This window comes from Manacus vitellinus, unplaced genomic scaffold (genome assembly GCF_001715985.3).
Source record: "Manacus vitellinus isolate BGI_N305 unplaced genomic scaffold, ASM171598v3 scaffold_92_pilon, whole genome shotgun sequence".
Lineage (NCBI taxonomy): Eukaryota > Metazoa > Chordata > Aves > Passeriformes > Pipridae > Manacus > Manacus vitellinus.
In genome coordinates this window covers 121,065-144,951 of record NW_021940877.1, presented here as the reverse complement: position 1 = coordinate 144,951, position 23,887 = coordinate 121,065, and the positions used below count along the sequence as shown (strand labels likewise).

Below are 23,887 nucleotides of genomic sequence, written 5' to 3'. Positions count from 1 at the left end.
AGGGCTGGCTGCCCACCAGACCATCCATGGCCAAGCCCAAGTCCTTCTGCTCCCAAAAGTGTCACCTGAGTCTCTGCCTGGACCAAGGGGCACTTGGCAGCACTGGCACCCTGAGCCCAAAGCTCAGCCTGGCACCTCCTGACAGCAGCTGCTCTGGTAGAAGAGGCATCTCTAGCACCCAAAAAGGGAAGGGACCAAAGATTATCATCATGGAATGGTTGGGGTTGGACAGGACCTTAAAGCTCATGTCATTCCATGGGCAGGGACACCTCCCACTGTGCCAGGCTGCTCCAACCTGGCCTGGGACACCTCCAGGGATGGGGCAGCCACAGCTTCCCTGGGCTAAAGATGTTCCAGCCCAGGACCCCCCACATGGAACCAGAGCTGACAACCCCATTCCCAGTCACTCCTGCAAACAGAGGAGGAGAAAACCTCACCCAGCAGCTTATGTCTTCTATAAGCAGCTTATGTTACTGCATAAAATACAGTGAATTTATCCCATCTACAGCTTTTCTTCCTGATTTCCAAATAATTAAAAGAGCAGCTTAAAAGCATTTTTTGCTTTGGCATTAAAAATATTTGCACTATCCCAACCAGAAAAGCAAAATATAACTTTCCCAGGGCTGTGCTGATTAGGCAAAGCTTATAAATAACCCTGGGCTTCCAGCTATTGCCATTGGAAAAAAAAGAAATGAATAAAATGAACACACTATCATGTGTTCACAAATAAACATCACTGTGTTTCTAAGCTAAAATTCCACAATAATCAATATTATACATTAACAAACATGTAGGACAGTGAGCCAAAGGCACCTATAGATATTCAATCTACTATTAACAAATTTCTTCCTCTGTGTAATGGAATGCTTTCACATGGAAACAAATCTTCCTTGATTATTTCTCTGATGCTCTGAAGGTATTGGAAATGTGAAGCCACTAACACACTCCAAGTCAGTCTTTGAGATGCAGGGGGAAGGAAGGAGATGGAGTCACAGAGGGAATATATGGCCCAAACATTGTCACTCCAGTGAAACTGTTGGGAAAACCCACTCTCCCATCTGCTAAATAAAACTAGAGACACTTAGAAAGAGGAATGGACCCACAAGTCCTCCCAAGATTTCTTCCTTTCCTGCTCATGTGCAACAAAAAAGGGTCTTCATAAAATCACAGAATTATTAAGGTTGGAAAAGACCTGCAAGATCATCAAGCCCAACCTTTGGCCACTATCCCCATTTCCAGCAAATCACATCCCCAGGTGCCACATTCAAACTTTTTTTGAACACTTCCAGGGGTGGGGACTCCACCACTGCCCTGGGCAGCCCCTTCCAGTGCTTGACCACCCTTTCCATGAAGGAATTTTCCCAATATCCAATCTAAACCTCCCCTGGCACAACTTCAGGCCATTTCCCACTGTCCTGTCCCTTGTTCCCTGGGAGCAGAGCCTGACCCCCACCTGGTTCCCCCCTCCTGAGCCCTCTCCCTTCCCTGCTCACATGCAACAAAAAGGATCTTTATCCAGCACCATTTATTTCAGGAGGCAAAGAGAAGTTGCATCTTTTTAAACGTATGTTTTTTAGTTGTATGGCTCCTAATTGCACTAGGTTTTTTCAATAACTCTATGACAATACAGTTGATATAAAATAGACCATGACATGACAGATGATGTGCTTCCCCAAGCCCCAGGGAGGGGGCCTGGGCAGATACTCACAGTGCTGTACACAGCGGAGACGGTCGGAGTGAAGATCCGATCCTCGAGGGGCTGCTGGACAGGACCTCGGGGGATTCTGCAACACAGCAGGTCAAGGAAAGCAGCCTGGAAGGCAGGGCTGGGATGTGGGGACACCTCCAGGGGACACCCCCCACCCCAGCACTCCCAGGCAGCTCCAGTCCCTCAGGTTCTCCCAAAGAGGACACCCCCCCACCCCCAGGACTCAGAGCCACCCTGCCCTGGCAGCTCCAACCCCACAGGTTCCCCCCAAAGAGGAGTAGAGTGTGGCTCCAGAGGCCATTCCCACAAACACAGCGAGGGAACCTGAACAATCCACAAAACCTTGGGCCTGTCAAGAGCATCCCCCAGCCCTGCTTTTATTTGGAAGAGTAAGGGAAAAATCCCAGGAGCCACAAGCCCCCCCGGCATTCAGCAGGACAAACCCTGCTGACCAGCAGGGCCCCGGGACAATGGCAGCTCCTGTTTTGCTAAGCAGGCAGGAATCCCGCTGGAATTGTTTCCTTGTTTGCCTCTCCTCACCCATTGACTCCTTTCCTCCTCTGCCCTCCAAAAAAAAAGGGGCTGTCGGATAAATGGGAGGTTTCGAGGAGCTGCTGCAGGGGGATTTAAAGGCAAAACACAAGAGGTTGCTTAGACTGGAAAAAAAAAGGGAAAAAGACCTTATGCTCAAAAAGAAAAAAAGCTAGAATCTGGTTTATTTGTGGACTAAAACAAGGGGATGCAGGAATTTAAAAGAAAAAAAAAAGCCTGGCTTAGGTAATACCTTGTGGCCTTAGGCCCAGCATGTATCTGTCAAGAAAAAGTCACTTACTGAAAAATTTTCCTAAATGCCATAATCAGATTTCACCTTTTTGCTGTTTATATTTTATACATCAAAACCTCATGGAAAATGAGAACAGTCTGATTAAGGCAAGACACAAACCTCACATGTTAACATGGTGGGATATTTTAAATAGTCATGAAAACACTTCTTGATTTTGTTCAAACAAGGAAAAACACAGTCCTAAGCTAAATTTTGAGCCCAGAAGATTAGTTTGAGTCTTTCAAGAGAATCTTTGCACTACAAGTTTGATCTCCAAATTAATTCTGCTGCCCAAAGCTTTGCAGGGACCAAAATCACAGCGACAGGACAGACCCCACCAGTGCTGACAACACTCAAGAGCGACCCGAGGTACAGAATCCAACCTGTTCCCCCTAAAATGGGACCAGTTTTTAAGGCTGATGTCAGGACTGTTCAGACACAACCTGCTCTGCCCCTGCTGACTGTTCCCAGCACCCCCAAGCTGGATCAACTCTTCCTTGAGCAGCACTTAGGCAAATCTACAGCATCAGAAACAAATATACGGAATTAAATGTACAATATCGCACCATTTTGGCTCTGAACACATCACTGGAAAGCTCCTCCCTCACCAACAGGCTCAGAAATTGCTCTAAACCCTCCCAAATTTGTTACATATTCAGTGTTTGAGCACCAGACGTGATAAAAACCTGGCCTGATAGGATTAGGCTGGGAAGGGCCCGGCCCTGACCTTCACAACACCTTCAGTCAGTCCTGTCCTGTCCATCCCGCAGGTGAGACACAGGACACAGCCCAGGAACAGCTCCAAGCTGGGAAAACCAGGAACAGGATGCAGCCCCACTGGTTCCCAGGATGGGCTCACTCCCCCTCCACCTCTTTCTGCCTCTTTTCAAGGAGTGCAGGGATTTGTTGGCAGGGTCCAAGGCTCATCCTCACCCCCAGCCCTGCCAGCTCAGTCCCCAGTGGTGCCATTTCACAAGGAAAGAGGTTTTTAACAACCAAAGGGGATTTTGGCTGACTCAGCAAAACAACCATAAGATTTGACACAGACTTCAGCAGAGCCAAGGCACCACTCCCAGCCTTCATCCCGAGGATCTGTGCCTGAGTTCTGCAAGAAAACAGCAGCAGAAAGCCAAAATTTGGGAGTGGAGAATTAGAAACACACTGTAAGGCAGAATTAAAACTCGTGTTTCCTGCTGTAGCACTGTTCCCTCAGCCCCAGAACATCCCTGTGACAGGAATGACAGCCCAAGGCCCGGGATGGAGCTGCCCCCCTTGTGTCACTGAGAGATTTCCCATCTCCAGGCAGCCCTGACAATTTAAGGAAGCAATCGCTGCTTCAAAAGGGATCGTTCCGGAGTTTGGAAAAACGGTTTCATCCTCGACAAGGTTGGGATTTATTTTCTTATTTTAGAACTTATATAAGGCAGGAGGAAATAATCTTCTTTGAGCAGAGCACCCGCTCTTTTTGCACCCAGGAAGAGCTGCCTGGAGGAAGGAGCAGTTCAAAGGGATCTGCAGAGTTTGGGGTCAGTGTTTGAGATCACTCCCAGAATGGGATGATTCTCATCAGAAGAATTAAAATTAAAAGAAACCTTTTAAGTCCTTTTTGCCAAAGGATTTGACCTGGACACAAGACTGAGGGGGGCAAAATGCCTTAAATTCCAGTAAGCCTTAATGAGATATAATGGTTGGGGAAAGTGAATATTTCCAGCACCCAACTTTGACTCTCTGCAAGAAGATGGGCTAGAGGAGAAATTCCTGCTTCCCTGAAAGGAGCTGGGCTAGTGGAGAGAGATTCCTGCTTCCTCTCAAGGAGCTGGGCCAGTGGAGAGATTCCTGCTTCCCCTCAAGGAGCTGGGCTAGTGGAAAGTTCCCTGGTTCCCTCCAACCCCCCCAGAGCTCGTTTTGGCTCCCCAGAGGAAATCCCCACCTTCCCTCTCCGTCCACCTGCCAAAGGAGCCCATCCTGGGATAACAGCTGCTGTCACTGTGGGAGAAGTGAGCCAGGGTGACAGCAAAGTTCATCAGAGTCGTGCTAACGAGGCTCTTTCCTAGAAGTGGGTTAAGTGACAGCACGGGGACTCCCCATGGGAGGTGAACGGGTCAGGGCAAGCAGGTGGGAAGTGGAACCTCATCCAGCAGCATCATCCCATCCCGTCCCAAACCATGCCAGGGCACTCACACAGAGGTTTTGGTGCCGTGAAGGGCTGCACAGCCCAAAATGCAGCACAACCCCTGGGACTGCTGCCCTCCCACAGCCCCAGCACACACAAACAAGTTCAGGAATTAAAGTCCAACCAGTCTGGCTCCACTGCAGCACTGGATTCCCCACAGGCAGGAACACCAGGATGTGCTGAATAACTCGGGCAGCTCTTTCACGTTACTATTCTGGCATGGGTAGATCCAATTCAGGAGCATCCTGTGCCCTCCCTCTTCCTTCTCCTCCCCTATATCCTTGCCACCCACGTCACTGACTTGTGCAGCCATGCTCCAAAATGATCCAGGAGGCTGGGAAGGGAGAGGGAGGGGTGGAAAAGCAAAGATAACCCAAACCTCACACCGTTTTCAGAGCTCCTTCTGCAGGGAGAAAAGACAAGGAGAGCGACGAAGCAGGAGCAAGGGCAACCTCTTATATCCAAGGGGAATCTCTTAAACCACCTCTGCAACCATCAGGTCAGTAAAGAGGAACTGCAGCCTGTGTTTTGCTCCTTACAGCTCTCCCTCCTCCATGAGCAGCATGCCAGAATCCAGGAGAAGGACGGCAGCCAACGGGCAGCGCCGGCGCTGGATCCTCCTCGTGGCTGTTCAGGGCTCATTAACTCATGAAATATATATTTAAAATCTCACCTAAGTGAGATACTTCTGGCACATTAATAAATGCAGGCACAGATGCAATGGGAGTTCCACCCAGTCCCCATTTGGCTGCAGCAGGATTACAAGCTGGGGAATTTTGGGAGCTGTTACAGACCCGGTGGGAAAAGGAACACCGGCTGGAAACCAAACAGAATTTTTCTGGAAACCAAAAATCTCCCTAAAAAGGGGAGAATCTCTTTTAATTAGACGGCCACAGCCACACTCTGAGGAGAGGGGAATATGAGACTGCTCTGTAAAGCAATTAAGGAAAACAAATCCAGCCCAGAGCTGCTGGAGCAATCAGAGGCACTGCCAAATGCTGAGTGAAATGACAGTCAGGAGGAATTCCTTGCAGAAATCTCCTCCTTGTATCACATTTCTCTGCTTGTTCCAATCATGCTACAAAACTGCAATTCTGTGAGATTCCTGTGTGCTGCTCCAGCAATGAACGACCTGGAAATACGCAGCAAAATCAGCTCTTAAGCAGGAATTTGTACAGGTTTTCCTGCTCTGCTCCTGCCTCTGAGGTTGGAGGGGGGAAGAAATAACTCCATTATGTTTCCTCCCAAAATGGATTCATTTTCCCTCGAATAGTGCTTCTCACCTAAGCTCATTTCAGCCACTACCACCCATTTTCCCCTGAGCAGGCACTGCTGGCCTCTCCTCCCCTCCCAGCTCCGAGGAAGCACCTTCTCACAGGAATAAAAATATCCCCGGTCCCCAGGGGTGCCTTTCACAAAACCATTCCAGAACTCCTAATTTTCATCCCTGCCCAGAAACAGTCTCCCACCAGCCATGCCCAGGGTTATATAATCCCCACGCGTGCCCCTGCTTGTACCGAAACTGTGTATTAAAAAACACAAGATAAAACCATCAAGGGAGATTACAGGAGGGCAAGAAACCACATCAAATTCGAGCATTCCTTCCAGCTTTTTTTGAGCAGGGAATCTACAAAGCTGCTCTGAGCAGGCAGGGCTGTGATGGCAGGGAGCTTTAGGAGAGCGTGTTTCTCCTCTGCAGCCTCTCCTCTATTCACCGCGCAATTAAAATGCAGGAGGTGAAACCCCAACAGCAGAAACACTCCATTGAGCCGGCTGGGAAACCGCTCGGGCTCTGGAAACGTTCAAAGGGAGAGGCTCTGCCAGTCACAGCAGCTGGAACTTCCCCGGCATCACCCCATCCTTGGCAGCTCCACCATCCTCCGTGCGGGGCGAAGCCTTTGTTCGGCACGCTCGGTCCTACCTGGCAGCGAGATCCAGAGAGCTCCGGCAGTGGGATCCCGGAGAGGTCAGCAGTGAGATCCCAGAGAGACCTGGCGAAGGGATCCCGGGGAGATCCAGCAGTGAGATCCTGGAGCTCTGGCAGCGAGCTCCAGGGAGCTCCAGCACTGAGATCCTGGAGCCCTGTCAGTGAGCTCCAGAGAGCTCCAGCAGTGAGATCTTGGAGAGATCTGACAGTGAGATCCCAGAGAGCTCTGTCACTGAGATTCCAGACAGCTCTGTCAGCGAGCTCCAGAAAGGTCCAGCAGCGAGATCCCGGAGAGCTCCAACAGTGAGATCTCGGAGAGACAGATCTGACAGGAGCTCCAGAGACCTCCCCCAGCGAGATCCTGGAGAGCTCCGTCAGCGAGCCCCGGAGCGCTCCATCAGCGAGATCCCAGACAGCTCTGGCAGTGAGATCCCCGAGAGCTCCATCACTGAGATCCCCGAGAGCTCCGGCAGGAAAATCCCAGCTCAGCGCCGGGTCCTCTCCCCGCATCCACGAGCGGAGCCCATCCCAGCCGCATCCCGGCCGTGCCACACCGGGCTGGCTCCGGAGCTCTTCCTGCCTGTCGCCCTCGCAGGCAGAGCCTGAGCTCTTAAAGAGGCAGCGCAAGGGGGGCCTCAGCGATGCCCTTCTGCTGGGGTTTGGTACCCAAGTGCATCCAGGCTGCTGAAATCCCTCTGCTTCCCCAATTTTTCCACTGTGCCCGCGGCGCAGAAGGGATGGGAGGCAGCATCGTGCTCCTCTTAGCAAGTCTATATGGGATAACAATCAAGCCAGGCTTATAAAGGCACGGATAAGGGAAAAACATCAGCTCCCCTGAAGCACAGTGTGGTCTGGAAAGCTGCATGGCAAGGAATGAGGAGCTCGGAAAGCTCCAGTGCTGGGGAGGATTAAACGGCAGCACAAACTCCTCAGCAGGAAATTTTGCAGCTTGTTTGCCTCTGCTTTCCAGTCACTACCCCCAAACTCAGCACCACGACCCTCTGCTCTTAGCAACCACTTCATCCATCAACTCCCCCTTCAAAATCAATCCCTCTTTTGACAGATCATGTTTCAGAAGCCTGGGGAAGGAAAGCTGGTAAAGCAAACTACAGCCTTTAAACAAATCGAAACAACAAGAAAACCCCAAATCAACCCCCAAGTGAAAGTCACCTGGGAAAAAAATAACGTGTAAGATAAAACCAATGTCATCCTCCTGCTCCACGCTGAAAAGTGACAACCAAACCGACTTCATCCAAGGAAAATAAAAGTCAGGTCACAAAGCAAGTAACTCCAAACTTAGGAAAAGGCAGGATTGATGTTACCTGGGTGACCAGAATTCAATCCCCCCGTGTATCCACAGAATCCAGCCCTTAATTACAGGCACATGCTGGTTTCCCTCATGTCCTTGTCACCTCCACGTTTTCATCTCTTACAGGACTCGAGCACCCCCGACCACAGCTGAGTGTGCTCATAACAAATGAGAGATAATTAATATTACAAAAATCAAGACCAACATTATTCAAGGATTTTGGAAAACATTTAAAGACTTAAAACCCACCTAATGAAATGCCAGCCTTCTCTAACCTTTCCAAAGCCTCCACCCAACGACATATCCCATTTCCCATCCTTGCAGAGATCACGTTTCATTTCAGGGTGGGTTTGGGGTTTATTTTGTCTGCTCAGGGTTTTCTTTGCTGGTGGATTCCTGATAAGGGGGCCACTTTCACAAGAATGATGTGGCCTCTGTATGAAAACACTGCTTTTATTTTCATTTTCTTAGCCAGATGCAACTGCTCTTGAGCAATATGGTGAGATGTCAAAGTGAAGCACAATTCCGAGCCCTGACTGTTCCACAGGTCAAGCCCCAGTGGGGCACTGCTGTTTCAGTGTTTGGTGTTTATTGTTATTATACCAGGGAAAAAACAAATACAACTCTTTTGCTGGCATGAGCACTCAGGGATACGGTCACAGTTAAGGGCTGCAGGTGAGGAATTCCTTAAAAGACCTTGTCAGCTTTACACCTTAATAATTAATACTTAAATCTGGTCCAAAGACGTATTTCTGGCAAGCCAAAGGTTTTAAAAATAAAGGAACATGACAAAAGGTGTTTGTAAATAGGCAAAAATGGGGTTTATGGTTTAAAAGTACCAAGGTTTGTAACAGAGCAGTGCATCATTCCTGCCAACAGAAACCTCCAGGATGCACCACCTTCCCTAATGACTTATCCCCAGAAGGATCCGATGGCAAAAGCCATTAGCAAGCTTGTTCCAACATTTTATGGCCCAGTATAAAGCTCTTCAGTGCCACATGTGTAGTTAGTGTTCACAGCCCAGCTGCCATTTATCAAACATATAAATTTTAAGTGGATCAACGAAGTGTTTGTGCAACGACCTCTTTAATCCTTCGTGTATTTTGTGTATTAAACAGTAACACCCAATTCTCTTCAAGTTCTTGTTTATGGGCTGTTTTATACTTGGAACAATACTTTAAATAAGGTATTTATCTTCTGCTTTTGTAACAGGAATTCACCTACATAAATATAGTGGATGTCTCAGGGCTCCTTTATGGCCTCGTTGGAAATCCCAGAGTACAGGACTGGTGCCTTGGTCCCCAGCTGAACTGCGTGATGATCACGGGAAGTGACAGGGCTTGTCCATCCCTCTGCCATCCAAGTGCTCCTCATTAAATCATCCTCTCCTGAGCTCTGCCCAGATCCCAGTGTTACAGGGAGGCTTTCCCTGCTTATCCCAGCTTATGCCTCTGAACAAACGTTCATAATAAACATCCCATAATAAAACTTTTCTTGAAATTCATCTTGAGCTTTTTACCTAATTACGTATCATTGATCTCAATACCAGCTTCCAAATAATCCCAAACACTTCCCTTCCCTGCTGTCTGCCACACAATGGTCCCTGAGCTGTGCTTGCACGGGGCTGAATGGGAACAGGCAGAGCTTTCCAAAGGAAAGGGGCACACAAATCCCAGTGAACCTCAATGCCTGTCGGAAGACAAGCTTTCCAAGGCTGAAAATTGCAGCTTGAAAGGAAACTGTGACCTTCAAATGCTTACTGAACAGCATGCTGTCCCTCTCCTTCCTCCAGCTACACAGATCACTCCTCCCCTCCCCTCGGAGCCCCGACATGTTTGGGATCTCTGTGGATGGGTTTGGGATCTCTGTGGATGGGTTTGGGATCTCTGTGGATAGGTTTGGGATCTCTGTGGGTGGGTTTGGGATCTCTGTGGATGGCGGTGCTGGCATGTCCAACTGTGTGACTGGAGTTCAGGGGGCACAGCCCCCCAGCACAGCCCCAGCCCTTCTGGCTGAGCAAACCTGCTCCAGCCACACTGCAGCAGCCCCAGCCGAGGGGCACATCCTGGTTACACCCCAGCATATCTTAAAATCCTCCAACTTATACCCTTTTTAAATATCCATTCCACAAAGTATCACAGGATCCCAGAATGGTTTGGGTTGGAAAGGACCTTAAAGCTCATCCAGTCCCACCCCTGCCATGGGCAGGGACACCTTCCACCAGCCCAGGTTGCTCCAAGCCCTGCCCAACCTGGCCTTGGACACTTCCAGGGCTGGGGCAGCCACAGCTTCTCTGGGCAACCTGTGCCAGGGCCTCCCCACCCTCTCAGGGAGGAATTCCTTCCTAATATCCCATCTAGCCCTGCCCTCTGGCATTTTAAACCATTCCCCCTTTTCCTGCCACTATCTGTCCACATAAAAAATCCCCTTTCTCTCTTTTTTATAAGCCCTTTTCCTTTTAGGTTTTGGTCCACGTGAGATACCTCTCACAGCCGAGCCAAGTGGGAATGCTGAAGGAAAGGCGGGAGTTAGAGGGGAAGGTAACAGGAAAAACCCACCCCTCTGCTGCAAATGAACTGAATTCCCAGCACCCCCCTCACTCCGTCATGCTTTCCAATACAAACCAGCAGGATTGGGAGCACCAGCTGCAATAGTTCCACCTGCACACAAGCACCTAATTAGGGAGAGCTCATTACTTCCAGGCTCAGTTTTGAATCTCTAAATTAACCAGCACGGGCGACAGCTCACTCAGAGCTCATCAATCACCCAGACCTCGCCTCACCCCCCTGTGTCTCCCCCAGCCCTGAGAGAGTTCCCGGGGGGAACCAGGACCCAGATCCTGGCAAACGGCACAAAAACCCAATCAATGCTTTGCTCGATACAAATGTGTCTCTAAGGGCAACCTGATTTTGTTACTCCATCTCTGTCTCCCTCAACTGCAGCCCCAGCACGGAGACAAACTGGCTATTTTCAGCTGAGACCTGCAAAGGTTGTTTGGGGTGGAAGAAACCCTGTCTAAATCCTGCTAATCCTGCTGGGATTTTCCCTGAAGGGGGGTGTTGGTGTGTGGAGGACAAGTCTGGAAGCCACAAAACAGAATATTTCTGGAACTGTGAACTCTGGTGTATCTTTATTTTTAACAGCAGCATCTCCCAGAAGTGGGTTTTTAAAGCACAGCCTGGATAAGGTTAAATCCAGGTCTGAACCAAGCTGTGAAATATTAGTAATTAACAAAAAAGCCACAGAGGCTCCTTGGATCGTGTCTGTGCCAGCTCAGGTAACACAAAGTGAACAACGTGCCAGGAGAGCATCCCTTGCTCAGCCACAGGCAACTTCTCACCAGCTGACTTGTCCTCTTTTCCTCCATAAAACACCAGCCAATTCCATATTTTTCTAATTCACATTTTATTCTCACAATAAATGGACTCTTCTAAGAGATGGAAAAGTCAATAGATGCCATCAGCTCCCTTCAGCTGGAAATCATGGCATTACCTCTCCGCAGAGGCAACGGCATCACGGGGAACATGCTGATGTAGCCCTAAAATTCCATCTCATTTTAGGAGGGTTATTTATGATTGCACTTGTCCACGTTAATTGAAACTCCCATTAGGCTGCAGGAACAGACACCACTCAGGAACCTGGAGCAGCCCCATTTGTCTTCAACAGTCCCTGCTGCTCTGAGTGATCCTTGACTGTCCTCGAGCCACAGCCCGGGGCCAGGTACCTCCCAAACAGCCCCAAACACTCAGGTGGGGGAAAAGGCTCCCCAGGGTGAGCCCTGGAGAGCAGCACTAAAAGCAGCCCAGCTCTGCAGAGTCTGCTCTAAGTTACAGAGGACCAAGGGGGGCCAATATCCCAAGTGCCACATCCCCAGGCCTTTTGAACACCTCCAGGGATGGGGACTCCACCACTGCCCTGGGCAGCCCCTTCCAGTGCCTGCCCACCCTTTCCATGAAGGAATTTTCCCTAATACTCAGCCTAAACTTCCCCCAGCACAACTTCAAGCTGTTTCCTCTCCTCCTGTCCCTTGTTCCCTGGGAGTAGAGCCCGACCCTCCCGGGCTCCCCCCTCCTGTCAGGAAGTTGCAGAGGGTGAGAAGGTTCTCCCTGAGCCTCCTTTTCTCCAGGAACATCAAACTGCTGCATAAGATGCTTCTCCAGACGGGTTTTTTTGCACTCCCAAATGAGAACCAAGCAGATCCCCCTTAAGAAATCATTTCCCTGGAAGAGATGGTAACAGTGCCCGAATTCACAGCACAACAGCCACCAGCTCCACAAATCCTGCAAGTCTGGGAAGATTTAGTCAAAGGATGGAGGTTTGATGGGGCTGGGAAAGGAGGGGCAGGTACACACACTAGGGAATGAGATGAAGCATTGCTGTGCTATACCCTAACCACGTACACACCATCAGCAATGCTCCTGAGGCCACCAGAGGATTTTTGAAGATGCTGTTCCCCAGGCCCATGTGCATCTTTTTAGGAGCACTACCCACTCCAAAAATCTCAGCTCGCTCAGCTTAAAGTACAAGGGCTGAGAACCCCAGTAAGATCAAGGTAATAACTCACAGCTTTTAGTTTTCCCTTTCATCACAGAAAAGCCACCCTGTTGTCATCTCCCTAGAGCTGACCAGACCTGCCCAAGCCAGCAATGAACAACCTGCCAGCTCCAAATACAGACAGAAATGTAAAAATCACCTAAACTGGGTAAGCAGCAGGTTTTTAGCTGACCAGAAACAGTGATCTTTCCTCCAAAATAATTCAGATATTTCTCCAAAAACGATGCTCATCGTTGGCAGCAGCTGCTGAATCACCGTCTGTGCTCTGAGATGACCCAAACACCTGCATGTTCTCCCAAAGGCAGCAGGACTCCTACCCAAAAATGCTGGAGGGTCTGCAGTTCATGGATTAGCTGCTCCAGACACTACTCAAGGCCAGGTTGGATGGGGCTTGGAGCCACCTGGGATAGAGGAAGGTGTCCTGTCCCATGGCAGGGGATGGAATGAGATGATCCTTAAGATCCCTTCCAACCCAAACCATTCTGGAATTCTACATAACCCAGGAACTTGATTCAAACAGGAGAAACCCTCATGACTCCTGGTGAAGCTTTTCCAGACATTCTCACACTGAAGTAATTAGCATTTTAGTGGCAGTTCACAAGCCTAAACAGCTCAGCTGCTTCTTTTAATTAGAGGATTTTATGCAGCTATTACATCCCTGCTATTCCCTGAAACGAGACAAAGCTCTGAAGTTTCCCTGTCACCAAAATATTTATTTTTTTGTGGCCCTGACAAAACTAAAACCACCTGTCAGCCAGCAGAATGCCTACCTTAGAACAACAGCTCACTTTGCAGCCCAACATAAAAAACCCTCATATCTGTTCAAGCAAAATAAAACTAATAAATAACAATAATAACAGTAATTTATTGTGCCAAGTGACTGAAGTTAATGGCTGCTGCTATTTTACATGGCTCTTACAATGCATATCTCACACTTCCATTGCACAAGGGACAATCCTGGATCAGCAGAAGCAGGGAAAAAGCCCAAGTCCTACATCCAGCAATTCCTCTATCAGTCCATGCCTGGGTGGCCAGGTAGGGAAAGAAACAGAGACTTTCGAGGTGCTGGAGATTGCAGGTTTAAAAGCTGATTTTCCCCTTGCCCCCCACCTCCCTGGAGGTCACTCAGAAACCTTCTGGCAGCACTGTTAACTAAAGGGGCAAAGGGGAATAACTCCAGGTCATGGAGTAGCCCCACTGTCCCTGGGAAAGGGAAGAAAACAAAGGCATGTTGTTCCCTGACAGCCCAGCGCTTCCCTTGCCCTGCCACAGATGGGCTGTCACAGGTCAGATTCCAGGGCATCCCAAACCAACCCAGCTAGATGGTGGCACCCAGAACTTCTGCCACCTCCCTCGGGAAGGACTAAGGATCACAAGGCTCCTTGGTGACCCAGCTCAGCCCAGTGACTCAACAGAAAACTCTTTTTTTTCTTGGCTGGGTGAAGTTTTCCATGGATTCCGTGAGCCGTTGAATCATCGTCAAACACTCACACGACCATCACATTTGAGACCAGGGTGTGAAGACACAGCCTGGTCAGTGAAGGCAGATCCACCCTTCCATCTGCAGCTCAGAGCTACATCTTTAATCCCAACATGAAACTACATCCACCAAAGCCCCCCTGAACACCCCACAGTCGACCCTGTGAAACAGAAGCCGGTGCCTTTCTCAGCCGGGGCAGAACACCCCGTCCTGCTCCGTGGCTTTGCCTCTTTTGCATTCTAGCAGAGGAGCTGGGTATGGCACAAGGTTCAGCTCCACAGCACACTCCTCCCTGCTTCCTCCTGCTTCCACACCTCCACCAAACTGCAGCCCTGGTGGAGCTGGGAGAACGGCCTGAGGGGCCAAAGTGGGGTTTGAAGCTGTGAGAAAGGAAGGAAAGCAACGGGCATGTTCACACCAGCTGGAGTCACAAGGAGCCCTGTGATTCTCCAGGATTATTTCTGTCCTTCGTGTGAGACAGCAGGGAGGTGAATCCTGGTAAGATGTGGCTCATTGCTGAGGGATGGAGGCTGTGCAGGTGAAGGAGAGCAGTGATGGCTCCTTTGCAGAGCAGATGGGCAAGAACCAACACAGACATCACAAGGACCACGAGAGCCTCAAGGCAACAAGGGCCAGTAAACCCAAAGATGGACACAAAACTTATGCATTTACCAAAGAAAAAATTAGGAAATAATGGGAAAAGCAACACTTGATCTGAGAACAGATTTTCCCTTCAACACTGAGATCTGTTCTCTATGGTACTACCTGATTTGAAGCCTTCTAATTCTTTAATTAGCAATTCATTTCAGTGCCATTAGTTCATTAGCATGCTGAAGCTTCCAGGAGATGTTTTACATACCACCTTGAACGTGTCAGCTCTTGCCTTGCCTCTGGAAGCACGCTTTGGGAAGGGCACCCTTCCACCACCAGCCGTGTCCGGCGGTGCACAACCACCCCCTGCTAAGGAGGGGGTGCAAATCATACAATTACACCCCTACAAACGTTCCCAGGACTGTTTAACATCGACAACCAACTGCCACAGCCAAGCCAGGGCTTGGATGGATGTTTGGGATCTGTCCCTTTGGGATCTGACCCTCCACAGCCGTGTCCACGAACACCACGTGCAGTGAGGCCCAAGCAGGGATGTGCAGGAGGGGGGTTGGAAGGGAGAACTCCAAGGGAAGACAAGGTTATCCACAGGTCAGGCTGCAATTCCACATTATCTGCCAAGTTGCAGGCGAGGGGCTTTAAATTGTCCTTTTTGTGGTTTAGGGATTAAGCACTCTGGGAAAGGAGCCTGCCAGCACTGGGGACAGGGAGGGAGGAGAGATCACGGCCAAGGTTCAGCCTGGTGCTGATGAATTAATACAGCTCCACCCCTTGGTGCTCTGGTGGGCACAGTTTTATACAAAGTGACACTAAGTGGAGCACTGAGCACTAATTTACACACAGGGAACCTTTCTAATGGACATGACAAACAAAAAACAACAGTCAACACTGGAAAAAAAGGAAAATCAAGGAATCTGCCATTGAAATCTATGCATGAAGGCCTCAGCATTCAATTTATGAGGCATTCCCAACTGGCACAAGGAACTACAGGGCACATGCCTCTATGTAGGCAGTTACCTCCAGCCATCCAAGGACTTCAAAGGAGAAGAGAGGGAAGGGAGGAGGTGACCATTTGTGCTTAACAAAAATTCCTGTAGGTTTTAACTTAACGGAGTTGGAGACAGAAGGCTGAAGTCCCCCCTGACCCCTGCAGAGGAAAATCAGGATCATTGTCATTTAGCCTTTCTCCATAGGAGAATTTTGCCCAGAAGCTGCTGAAGATCAACAGCACCAAACATACTCCCAAGCTCATCACTGACATAACCCCAGACATAATGTGCCAATATAATAAAACAGGAGACCAGGGCACAAGACTTTTTAAAATACCCCATGACACCAGAGATAGGAGCCTACTCCCCAGCCAGCTTCCTCTTTTTTTGTGATGATTTCATATAAAAGTGCTCAAAGGAGGAAGTTGTGCTGGCAGTGGAGGAGTTTCCAGCTCATGTTACTTCAGTGCAAGGAGTTATCTGGCACAGCTTGAGAAGGAATAATTTAGCAGCAGCTTGTGCAATGGGCTGCACTCTGCTCTGAATTGATGCAACTGTGGGGTGTTATCTTGGATACTGGGCCATGTGTTCCTTAGCCAAGGGGTCCCCTGAGGTGGGAACCAGTTTTGAGGCCCAGGATGCTACCGAGGGGCAGCTCCCCAGCACTAACTCAGCGTGGCTCCTGGGACAGCGTGGGGTGATTACACCAGGAGCTTCCTCAGGAAAGGAACAGGGACACAGATCACCAGGAGGAATTTTGGGGCATTTGTCCTCCTTGTAGCAAGTAACCACATCCATCACCAGAGAGGTCACACACACACTGATATTTAGATCATCTAGATCATCATTATGAACCTCCATGCTGGAGGTAGAGGTTTTATGTTTGTTTTATGGGGAGACATTAAAGCCTCTTTAATTCAGGAGCAATTAAAGCATCCCCATGTTGCACAGCAAAAATACAGCAATGTGGATTTTTAAGCAGATTGAACTTAAAACAATTTTTCCTGGATGCCCAAAGCACCACATGTGGCTTTCCCAACAGTTATCCACATAAAGAGCTCTCATTCCATAATCGTCCGCAGTGCTCCAAGATGAAAAGTATCCCACCCTTCCCGTTCCTCCTGAGTGATTTTACTCTTCATCCTTCTCTGTTTTCCCAGCAAGTGAAAAGGTTACGGTGCACTGAGTTTTTCCTGGGCAAATAATGTCATTTGGTGGCACAAGAACTGAGGGCTCCAAGAGCCACTTACGCAACCGAGTGGCTTTAACGTAAGCCAAGAGTGCCCGAGGTCAGCGCTCACCTGGGCAGCACCAGCACAGCCCGGATTTTCCAGGGCAGGAAAAGCTTCCCTGAGTCAGAAAGCAGCATAAACCACCCCCCCATTTCCAGTGCTGCTGCCAGCAAAGGAACTTTTCGTTTCTCCAGACACTTCTGAAATATATTCCTTAAATGCTGTACAGGAGCAGCAATTCAGGAACGTCCAAGTTTGGACAAAGTCCTATCCGAGTATTTCCATTATAAAGAAATTATAATTATAATTAATAAAAGGGATGGGTTTATGACTTTTCCACCTATGATTAAAAACTAATACTCCTTAAAAAAAAAATAACAAATATCAGCAGCATCTGGGTCCCAATTCTGCCAGAAGTTTCACTAACCATACCCTTGGATTGCTGTGCAATCCCATACCTGTTATGTAACATCAGCTGATGTTTCCTGCTATTGGTGCCAAGGACAGGCACAGCCAGACCTGCACCCCCCAGCACCCCAACCCAAAAGATCACCCCATTTTTAGCAACAAATTATCAGAATGCAAAAATACCCCAACAACAACAACAACAACAACAACAACCACCAACCAAAAAATCCACCTCCCTCAAATCCAGGTAAATTTACATTTAATCTAAAGCACTTTGGTTTAGTCTGTTTACTTTAAAAAGGAATTTTTAAGGACCTCTAGACAAGGGGTCTGCAAAATCTAAGATTCCGAGGAGATAACTGCATTTCCCTGAAGGAAAAAGAGAAAACATGGTGTAGAATTCCAAAGCACCCAAGCCCAGCTCACCCACAAAGCTCTTCAGAGACCACTTGGCTAATTAAAGTGTGCAATGTCCATGTCAAACTGAGTGTTCCCAACTCCTCACACACGTTCACTGCATGGATTAAGTGACAATACAGACAAGGACAGAACCATTTATATGAACACACATGTGATTTCAACAGTCACCTGATTAAGTCCATGTCCAAGTGCTTCCAAACCACACACACTCCCTGTGGATTTGTACAAGGTTTCTCAGGGCCCTGGGTCAGAGTTTGCTGGAGAAGTTGCTTCTCTAATTGACATATTAAGCATGGTGTCTTTCCATACTTTAAATATAACCAGTGACTTTATCCACATCCTGCAAAGTGTTCCTCCATATTTAAGAGCCCACAGCCAAGAGAAAGTATTTAGCAAGGTCAGCTATTTCATCAGCCACTTTTATCTGACACTGCCTTTCTTTCCTTTCATCCCACAGGTTATTAATCTTCACCAGATTCCGATACAACCAACGGCCCTCTTGAAGGGGAAACCCAACTGGAAATCCCCATCAGGAGCTCCAGATCTTGAATTCCAATTCATTTAATCAAACTTGCTATAGCCTGAAGTACTCGGCCTTGGCTAGATAAAAAGGCTTTTTCTCCTTGTTTAACTGGACTGTTCCCTTTGAGTTGACTTATACCCAACATGCCTTGAGATGCTTCCAAAGCGTCACGCTGACTGGACACGAGGCCTTTTGCAAAAATAAGAAATCAAAAAGCTTTTGGGAGGCCCAGTGAGGATCTGTGCACAGGTAAAGGACACAAAAGGCTGTTTTCCCAGTGGTTGCTCAGCCAGGTGGGTCAATGCAACACTAACCCACACCTTGCAGGAACAGAGCCCTGTGGCAGCAGGAGGAGCATCACAGCACACAGGGCAGAGGGGAAAGCCCACGTGTCACTTCATGGACCATCTGTGTCCCAGGTGGGGTCACAGAACCTGTCCCAGGTGGGGTGAGGTGCTGCCATGGCACCTAAGGAAAAGCCAACAGGTCTAAACACTGGCTGGTATGCACCGTGGCAAATCCCAAGGCAATCCATGGATGACCCCACAGACAGCAGGGAGTTACTTTCGCTGTTTACTAGAAAATAAATTCCCTATTATGGCAGAGAAAAAGAAAAATCCTTCAGGAATCTCTTCCTAACTGAAAGGATTGAGGTAGTGAAGCTTTGACTGTTGTTGTTGTCTCCAAGGTTAAAAACTCCTCCACCTGAGGAAGCCTCTTCCCACTCAAACACACCCCACAGGGCTCCCTCCTCTCCCGCTTTCTCAATGGAAGACCCAGTGCATGGAGGAAAGGAGGTAGCACAGCTCTTTGGGACATCCAGAGAGGCAGGGGCTCTGGGATGGAAAAATCTGAGCACTTTTCAGGACCCTCCAAGTGGCGCCAGGAATCTGAGATGGGCTGAGATCCGTTCACTGCACGGCGGGCGCGGAGCCGGGGCCGGCAGCCAAGGGGGGAAAGGAACACTGAGGCACAGAACAGAGCTCAAGCAGAAAAAGTTAGAATCTCACCATGCAGCTCCTGTGAGAGACTAAAGAACTGATTTTATTATGGATCAACCGACTGCCCCTTTTGATTGTTTTCATGTCTTGTTATTTTACCTGATCTGCTACATTTTAAGGACCATCAGCTTTTGCATGTTTTTCCTGCTCTTGGGTCTCTCATACTCTTGCTGCAGAAGGACAGGGACTCTGATACTGGCAAAAATTAAAAACAGTAATAATAATAATAATAATCCCATTTTTTCCTTCAGTGGCATTAATGCTTTGGCTGCAGAAGTCTTGGGAAGAACACTTGACTCCAGAACAGAGTTGCTGTTTTGTGACGTCTTTAAGAGCATCAGAACAGGTCCATGAGTAAGAGCTGTGATGTGTGTCTGCCTGTCACCCCAGATGACTCACACAGGAGCCCAGGTCCCACCTGGAGCTTCCACACAGCCCTGGAGCTGCCCCTCTCTTCCCAGCTGACCCCCCAGCACAGGGACCAACAGCATCCCCCCGACCCTGCTGGAGCGCAGTGGGGCTGGGAGCACATCCCCTGTGTAACCTCCCGGGGATGGAGCAGGAGGAACAAGGCATTTCTGAACCTCCCAAAACTGGCACAGCAAGAGGTTTGAAAGCCAAGCTGAGCGAGACTTTTGTTCCCTTTAAATTTCAGCTCCTGCCTTTTCTCCCCCTCTGTTGCAAACTAAGAGACACAAGCTGGGTCGAGCAGCACCGGGCAAGGCACTGCTCCATCCAGCTCATTCCAGCCCCCACACTGGAGTAGAGAATCCCCAAGTCAGCCTTCACATCCTGCCCTCATGAAATCTGCATGAGGGCCTGGAGTGACAGGACAAGGGGAATGGCTTCCCATGGCCAGAGGGTAGGCTTTGATGGGATATTGGGAAGGAATTCCTCCCTGGGAGGGTGGGCAGGCCCTGGCACAGGGTGCCCAGAGAAGCTGTGGCTGCCCCATCCCTGGAAGTGTCCAAGGCCAGGTTGGACAGAGCTTGGAGCAGCCTGGGCTGGTGGAAGGTGTCCCTGCCCATGGCAGGGGGTGGAATGAGATGAGCTTTAAGGTCCTTTCCAACCCAAACCATTCTGGAATTCTATATAACTCCACCTGTTTCACAAGCCTGGTGATCTTTAACAATGCCCAGCCTCTGAGGGCGAGGCAGGTACATGGATTTGGGAGCAGCCCATGGAGTGTGGTGATGCCTTGCTGCCTGAATTAAAAGGCTCAGCTCCGAGCCCAGCACGTCTACAGTGAATAACAAGCAGGGTTAACAACATCCCTGCTCATCCCTGAGCCAGGGGACCGTCTGCCTGGGATCCTGCCCTTCCCCTTGTGGTTTGGGCCTCCCCAGTCTCTGAATGAACCGGCTCTGGCTTCCGGGTCTCGGGCTCTTCAATGCCTCCTTTGAGCAGGGACAGCTGACTTGCTCTTTCTTTGGAGAGATGTGGGTGATGGTGGAGCATGAGAAACGGGTATTTATGGCATTTGGGAAGAGGAAAAAGGAAATTCTGGGTTCTCATCCCCCCACAAAGTTTTGAAATCCAACAGCTACTTAGTAACAGGAGCAAACAGCAGTGCCAGGTATTCCTAAAGCACCTGAATTGTGGTCCCCCCTCCCACTCCTTGCACAGATTTTGGCATGAGGCCATGTCAAACCATGTGTATCCCCTCAGAATAAACCTCCATGTACAAATTTCCAAGCAGGTTCAAAATTTCAAAGGGAAAAAAAAAGGTAAACAGACTTCGAGAGGACAAACACCTGAAACAAAAGACTGCATGAAAAGTACTGTGAGATTTAGTAAGAGGATGTGAAAAAGCAAGTTTCTATTTATTTCCTGGCAGAAGAGCTGGAGCTGAACACACGCTGATGGGAGGGGAAGCTCAGGAAGAGGATGCAAGGACCTGAAAAAAAAGGAATTGATCCAATTCCTCCAAAGCCCAGCAGTTGGGTGCAAATCCGGCCGCTCTCAGCACAAGCCCCCAGATAAAACAAAGGAGCAGCTCATGTTGTCACTCTCTGACTCATCTCCTGTGTTCTGTGCTCCCATGTCAGGGAAACAGAAAAGCTTTCTCCAAGATCAGCCCTAAGAGGAAGGGGACTACTGCCCCAGCTCCAGCAGCTGGGGGTGTTTTCAGCACCACAGAAGTCAAACACAGACATTAAATGCTCCGGATTCCTCTGCTGAGGAGGCCTCCGTGGGTGCTTCTGCCAGTTCAGCTAAGCCAGTATTAGCAGGCGTGCAATTGGATTTTATGTTTTTGGATAGGAAAGGCTTAAGGGACTAAAACAAGATTTGTCCCTTCCCTTGGTTGATGAAGCTGTCCCTCGCATGGTTTAGAGGGTCAGACACGACACAAGTTTGGTCAAGCCCCCTCCTCACTTGGCTACATCGATCCCCCTCCTGTGATCCCAGAGCTCCCACAATGCTCCCAGTATAACTAATGATCTGATTTAAGAGTTGCAGGCTGGTGGTTGTGCATTGTAAAATCTCTCTTTCCTCACTGCGGAAGCGCAGCCCCGTCTGTGTGAGCACAGCACATGCCTGTGGAAACCACCACAAATATGCGGCGCTCAGACATCAAAGACAGGAAAAGAGGAGCAGTAAAGAGGGCACCCAAGGTCAAAGCCAATGCCAGGGCTGCTAAACCCGAGCTTCTGATTGCCACAAACCTTCCCAGAAGGCTGGCAGAGGAAGGTGGCAGACTTGCCCAAAAGAGGAAGCCAACCAAGCTCAGAGAACCCGCATTTTAGTGGCCGGAATGAAGCCACGGGGTGGATTTGTGCCACGGGTGATGCTGCCACACGCTGTGGTTTGGGTGGCTTCAGGAGCACAGGGGGTTAGAAGATCATGCCTCGCTTCAGTCAGGGCTAAATGTGCCAACATCCAGCTCTCCTGCTCCAATCCCAAGGTCTAAACTCTCTACCACTGAACACAGAGGCGTTTCACTCACTGAAAACACAGAGAAAACAACTTACTTTGTTGGGTAAGTTTGGGCCTAAATTAAAAAAAAATTATTAGAAAGGACAATTTGAGTGTTGTCTCACAGACACATTCCAAACTTTTTAAGCAAAGCAAAGGCCCCCAGGCCTTCAGATTCATTTCCCCTTTGATCCACAAGCCCCTTATATTTATTAGCCTTCTGGACACGTGGCAAGGCTCATCCTTTGTACAGGAAATTGGAAGGAATTCAGACAAGGCTTTAGTTAAAGTTCAGACTCCCCCTATTGGGCTCCGCCACCACACAGGGATTTTACCCCAGGTGTTGACTTCCAAACCTAAAAAAGCCCCCAAAACCTAGAAGCAGACCCTGTGACAAGAATAACAGAATTAAGACAACACTTCCCAAGGAGTGAGGAGGGTTTGCATCGTGTGGCCAACCAGTTGTGCTGGTTTTGATGGATAAAGTAACCCCTTCTGGGTAATTAATGGAATATTGGCTTTTTTGGTGACAGAATCACAGAATGGACTGGGCTGGAAGGGACCTTAAAGCTCATCTCATTCCAGCCCCTGCCATGAGCAGGGACACCTTCCACTAGACCAAGTGTCCAACCTGGCCTTGGACACTTCCAGGGATGGGGAATGCACTCCACGATGGAATACACTGGAATCAGACAGATCCATGTCCCCTCCAGAGGGGTGGCAAAGAAACGCTGACCTGGGAGATCCTCTGAACACAGGTTTTCTCCCTCTTTGTCACATATTCACTATGCAATGTTCTGTTATCCTTTAAAACTTCTCTCAGCTCCACAAATCATGTTCCAGTCAGGAAGATGCCAAACAAAGACGATGTAGCTTCACGAACTGCTAAAAATTGGTTTAGAGAACGGAAAAAACCAACTATTTCTAGAACAAACAGCTGCACTGAGGTGCTCTGAGGCCTGGGACAGTCTTTGTGGTCATCTCTCAGTTGCTGACACTGTCTCATTTGCATAATCAAACTCATCCCTGTCCTGTTCTCCCAGTTTGTTTCACTCAGCACCTGATTTTGGGGCACAACCCGCCCAAACTGTGCCCTTCACACTAAGAAATATCCATTATTCCCCCCATCCATCCTCACCCCTGGCAGCATTTACATTTATTTTTGCATGCCTGCTACACACCAGTGCTCTCCATCAGCTGCTGCCTAGCAGTTTGTTTCCAGGAATTAATTCCATAGTGATGTTTCATAACGATTAGAGAGCACCTACCGGCAGCTCCCAGGTTTATTAACATGGAATTGGAAAAGCAGCTTTCCTTTTTGTCATCTCTACGTACTGGTAGGAAATGTTAACCTGGGAGCTTCTCCTCCTCCCACCCCTGTGCTGCCTTACCTACCTGAAGTTGGCCTAATTTATTTAAGACTATGAATCTTCAAGTCCTTAAAAATCACCACATGAAGTCAGGTCGGGGCAATGCCAAGCGAGCTCCCAACTGTTGCACAGCCCTCCCCGACCTCGCTGCCACTCGGCAGAGCAGCTGTTTTAATAAGCACTTACATCTTTAGCTGCCCTAATGCAATAACAAAATTAAACAGGACAACATGGAGACTAATCCAGCCGGGGCGGGGGAAAGCCATTTAGTATTCCCAAGCACTGGAACGAGCCTTTGGCTCCAGCACCACGCTCCGCTCGGGAAGGATTTGCCCGGATCTGTTTACACCATCCACTTTTCCCCGCTAAAGGCATGAAAGAAAATCCTCTGCGGAAGAATCGAGGAGGCAACACGTTCTCCCCGCAGCTTTTTTGCAACTTTTCC

The 23,887-nt window shown here is 49.0% G+C and overlaps 1 protein-coding gene across 1 annotated transcript in view; it reads right to left on the bottom strand.

The window, feature by feature from the left end:
- Window positions 1-6,643, bottom strand: part of EIF4G3 (eukaryotic translation initiation factor 4 gamma 3) — a 108,179-nt gene extending 101,536 nt beyond the window's left edge. The window contains exons 1-2 of the mRNA XM_029965222.1: window positions 6,626-6,643; window positions 1,709-1,784 (exon numbers count right to left, since the gene is read on the bottom strand). The gene's annotated coding sequence lies outside the window, so the exon portion shown is untranslated. The remainder of the gene's footprint in view (window positions 1-1,708; window positions 1,785-6,625) is intronic.
- Window positions 6,644-23,887: the final 17,244 nt, after the last annotated feature.